Consider the following 5,787-nt stretch of genomic DNA (forward strand, 5'->3'; position numbering starts at 1 on the left):
ATATATATATATATATCGTAAATATATTACATATATATCTAAGTCTAAATAAAAATATTCTTCTAAAAAACTCTGTGGAAGTCGGGGACAGGTGGTATTACGGTGACACTTTGTCCTAAAAATATTCTTGAAAAAGCGCTTGGGTAAGTCGGGATCAGGTGTTATTCTTCTTCTTCTTCTTCTTCTTTTCTTCTTCTTCTTCTTCTTCTTCTTCTTCTTCTTCTTCTTCTTCTTCTTCTTCTTCTTCTTCTTCTTCTTCTTCTTCTTCTTCTTCTTCTTCTTCTTCTTCTTCTTCTTCTTCTTCGCGTTCTTCTTCTTCTTCTTCTCCTTCTTCTTCTTCTTCTTCTTCTTCTTCTTCTTCTTCTTCTTCTTCTTCTTCTTCTTCTTCTTCTTCTTCTTCTTCTTCTTCTTCTTCTTCTTCTTCTTCTTCTTCATCTTCTTCTCCTTCTTTTTCTTCCTCGCGTTCTTCTTCGCGTTTTTCTTCGCGTTTTTCTTCGCGTTCTTCTTCGCGTTCTTCTTCGCATTCTTCTTCGCGTTCTTCTTCGCGTTCTTCTTCGCGTTCTTCTTCGCGTTCTTCTTCGCGTTCTTCTTCCTCGCGTTCTTCTTCGCGTTCTTCTTCGTGCTGGGGATCCCGTGTTGGGGTTCCGCCCCGAGGCCGAAGGGGAAAACGAGGGATTAGAGCGCGGAAAGCTGCGGCCGTAGGCCGCTGTTTGCGCAGCGAAGCCCCCGGCGAAGCCCCCGGCGAAGCCCCCGGCGAAGCCCGTGGCTTGTACTGTGTATATACATATATATACATATGTATATATTATATATATATATATATATATATATATATATATATACATATACCCATATATGTATATACATTTTCTATTAAAAATTACCACTTCATACTCCGCATTGGTGATCTTCTTAAGACTCTATTCTCCTGAGTATTTTCTTCTCTGAAGCAGGGAGAGAAAATATAATATTTCCGAACGAGTCCATGTTTAGAAAAAAAAAAACATTTAACGACGTTTCGCCTACACATTAGGTATCTTTTTGTAATCTTATTGAAGACATTTCTTACAAGAATATAAATACAGAAAAGAAGACATAAAGGAGAGGTCAATGGTTACATGAGTCATGTTCTATGGTTGACACGGGATGCTCCGAAGAGTTCTAAAGTACCGCACATATTTTGTTGAATGTTGATTAATGGCATATAGTCTCTGATAAAAACAGTCTCTAAACATTTCAGTTTCTTCCTGTCTTTATTCTTAACCAAAACTGAGGTGCTTTTATTTAGTTGGTCCCGTGTAATGCTGGTATTGTGGGATTTTGTTACGTGGGTTTTTATCGCGCCATTTTGCATGTGTTGTGTGAGCCTCTGAGTTAAAGTTTGTGTGGTATGGCCTATATACTCTTCTTTGCAAAGCACACCGTCTTTGTATAAATCACATGAGTATTTATATACCACATTATTTTTCTTAAGTTTATCCGTGGTAGCTGCCATATTGTTTTTCATCACCAGCGATGATGTTCTAGGGTTACGGTAATCAATTATAGTTTATTTTTTCCTCTTCGTTTCTAGGCTTACAATTTTTATGGATAATGTCTTTTAAAACTTTTTCATCTTTTTTATACGCTGATGACATTGTATTCTGATAATAAATGTTTATATTATTTTTCTTACTCTCTAATTCTTTATTCTTAGTGTTGGCTTTCTCCATATTATTTTTTATTTCTTTATCTATGTCCCTCATTGCAAAACCATTGTTAGTTAAAATTTGCTTTACTCTGATAAGTTCTTGGTGTAGTAGTTGCCAACTAGAACAAATTTTAAAAGCTCTTGTGACATAGGCACATATAACGCTCATCTTATATTTGGAGGGACATTCACTAGAAACGTTTAGACACTTTCCAGAGTGCCTAAACATTCAACAAAGTATGTGTGGTACTTTAGAACTCTTCGGAGCATCCCGTGTCAACCATAGAACATGACTCATGTAACCATTGACCTCTCCTTTATGTCTTCTTTTCTGTTTTTATATTCTTGTAAGAAATGTCTTCAATGAAATTACCAGAATATGCCTAATGTGTAGGCGAAACGTCGTTAAATGTTGATTTTATTTCCAAACATGGTATCGTTCGGAAATAACATATTTTCTCTCCCTGCTTCAGAGAAGAAAATACTCAGGAGAATAAAAGGTCTTAAGTAGATCACCATTGCAGAGTATGCAGTGATTTTTAATAGAAAATGTATCGATGAAAACCTGCTCCCTAAATTCACTAATATTCGTCTTCACGACAGGGCAGTTCAGTATAAACAGTTTACGCTCAAATTCAGACGGAGGCTGATGTATGAGTAAATTGAACAAAAGTATCAACAAGTCAAGAACCTAAAAGAGGAATTAGGCAATGCATTGGAACTTTTCCATAAGTACAACATTGCCTCATCTTTCCGTGACAAAATTGAAGGGGCCTTACAACATAGCCTATCCTTGCACACGAATGCCACGGAAACACGAGTGCTGAAGAAATTGAGTTGCTTAAATGGTAGCAAGATGTGTATCCCAAAGAGCACGGACGGGTTCATCAACCTTTCGGATTACCCGCTCTCGGATCACCAGAAGGAATTTCTTAACTTAGGTTTAAAATGTAATTATATGCCCCATTTTCAGAAAACAGAGAAAATAGCCGAGTTGGAACTGCTGTACAAGAATCTATGTGAACTCCATCAAAGAGGTAAGATTGTTATGAACCCTGATGTCAAAGAACTTTTACAAGATAAAAGTACCAAACAAAGAGGTTATGGTAAGAGATCTTTGCTCACAGCTGAGCTGCGTTTAGCAGAAAAAGAACTCCGGAAAAATAAGGATATTGTAATACGTTGGGTGGAAAAATCAGACCTCTTTGTTATTCTTAACCGTTCTGATTACATTGATAAATTTGAGAGAATTTTGCAAGACACATCCAAATTTGTAAGTGTCAACCGTAATCCAATAGATGACATTCGTTACAAAATTAATTGATTCTTCTGACGCATTGATTGATGGTGTTAAATTTGCCCCCACTACAAGGTCACTACGAACTGGGATATTTCTATGGAAATATCAAAACCCACAAACCTGGACACAAATTGAGAACTATTATCTCACAAATACCCACACCTACATATAATTTAGCACAACAACTAAATGAACTGATCACACTATACATCCCCACCTTCCACACTCTCCGCTCTACGGATGAATTTGTAGAATTTCTAAAAAAAAAAAAAAAAAAAAAAAAAAAAAAAATCTAACCCCAATGAATTCTTGCATCTCTGAAAGTGGAAAGTCGCTTTACGAATGTTCCTGTAGAAGAGATAATTCAGATTATCTTACATGACGTTTTCCACAATATCAGTTTGCCCCCTCCAAAAATCTTGCTGCTGGGATCTTGTCTCAAAAATCTTGTCATGACCCGACAAGTGACCTTTCCCCTCAGTCCTCTGGTCCTGGTAGAATCTGATGTCTACATCTTTCTTCTCCCTGAATAACAGTCTGTTGCTCTCTATATTCTAGACAGGATCTGGACCTTCTATGTTGAATAGGCTGCCCAATTCTAAGGCAAGTGCACTCCTCTTTCTTCCAGGGTCACTTGCTCTTCCTTTGCTCTTCATCAGTTATCTGTGTTTGTCATGGAGTTTCACGAAGAGCTTCATGCAGTTCTGTCTGGACATCGTCTTGATCCTAACCATCTGATATGATGGGATGATAGCTGCAACCGTTTTATAGGCGAGGTCTTGAAACATGGGTTTCCCTGTATTTTCTGGTAAGCTTTGGAGATAAAGGGAGTACAGGAATGCTTGCCTGTTGGTGGAAAGCTGGGAAATACTGATGCAAGCTGAAGGTTTCAGTGAGATATCTGGTGGACAGCTGACTTGATGCTTGCTTGTGGGCTGCAGGTGGAGGTTCTGAGACATCAACTGAGCATCCTCGTAGTCTCTTGCTTAATGCCATTGTGAAGTATCTTGTGGATAGTTTTCTGGATTTCGATCGAGTTTCTGTGTTAGCCTTGCTTTTGTTCCCGTTCAGTATTTCCCAACATCTAAATTCACTTGAAGCTCAAACATCCATACTGTCTCCATGTTGGCAAAAAAAAAGTCAGGATTTTCAACAATTTCATATCTTTTAAAATTCACGGGAAGAATTCATCAATTCTAACGGCTGCTATATGTAGAGTAGATTCTGTTCTTTCATTTGGTACTTAATTTGTTGCTCTATCATAGATAGATAGAAAATATACCATAAAATATGCTTAGAAATCCCTCAAATTTGGCCCTCTTGGTAAGATAGATACAAAAAAAATTCAGCCTCCATCTGGCAATGCTTTCATAAATTCTAAATAAGAATGAATGCTGTTTTTTTTTTGTTTTTTTTTAGAATCATTGGAAAAGTACAGTAACGTATGAAAATTTTATTATTATTATTATTACTATTATCATTATTATTATTATTATTATTATTATTATTATTATTATTATTATTATTATTATTATTATTATTATTATTATTATTATTATTATTATTATTATTATTATTATTATTATTATTATTATTATTATTATTATTATTATTATTATTATTATTATTATTATTATTATCATTATTATTATTATTATTATTATTATTATTATTATTATTATTATTATTATTATTATTATTATTATTATTATTATTATTATTATTATTATTATCATTATTATTATTATTATTATCATTATTATTAATATTATTATTATTATTATTTATCTTTTTATTTTGTTTAATTTCATTTTTTATTTGTATATCTTTATTTATCTATTTTATCTATCTATTTGTTATTATTACTATTTTTTATCTATCTATTAATTTTTAACAGATATAATCACTATGCACACTTTCCTGCAAGCAAAGGGATTGCAGAGTGGTGTCATCGGTACATAAAGACTATAGCAGCACGGACATGCTGTTCTGTTAAAGAGGTTGTATGTCGTTATAATGTAATGCAGTAAGTGATGACCTTTTATCTGCTCATGCGAATCGTACGTTGCTTGGCATGGACGATGTGAGCGACAGCGACCTGTCTGAGAATGCGGAGCATTGCTTCAGAGTCGGCGATAAAATGTGGATACGCCATCCCATCAGATGATATGATGTTCGAAATTCCATCGACAAAGTGACCAAAGGCGGTTCCTCTCAGAATGCCCCGCCATCTATGTGATCTGCGACTTTGATCTTTTCTGTATCTTTATGTAGTTGAGTTATAGCGATACCTTCCGCATGAATCTTTTCTAAAACTCTTACGATCTGTTCGTTTGTACCCTGATTGCGTAGCGAGTTTAGTATTGCTATTTGTTCTACCGAGTCAAAAGCCTTTTCGTAATCTACAAAAGCTAAACACAGAGGTGTATCGTATTCTGTTGTTTTCTCTATCAGTTGGTTCATAGCCTGCAAATGGTCTAGAGTCGAGGATGAGGAACAAAGCCAGAGAAATCCACAGTAGAACAAATTCCCACAAAGCCGTGAGTGAGAAGTACACATACATAACCGTTCCCAACGCGCACACCGAGAACATCGATCGACTCCTAATGAAAGGTGACTCAAAACAGCCAAAGTCTCCTCTAACAAAATAGCGAGATTTGTGAAAAGACAAGAAAAAAGTCCTGTCAATGAGTTATGTGTTGTTTATGAGATTCCTTGTAAGGGGTGCTCAGCCTCCTATTTCGGTGAGTCGAGCAGTTTAGACAAATATATATCTGAACATAAAAATTACCTTAGA

The sequence above is a fragment of the Oratosquilla oratoria genome, chromosome 40 (genome assembly GCF_046742065.1).
Source record: "Oratosquilla oratoria isolate Oo_2021 chromosome 40, ASM4674206v1, whole genome shotgun sequence".
Classification (NCBI taxonomy): Eukaryota; Metazoa; Arthropoda; class Malacostraca; order Stomatopoda; family Squillidae; genus Oratosquilla; species Oratosquilla oratoria.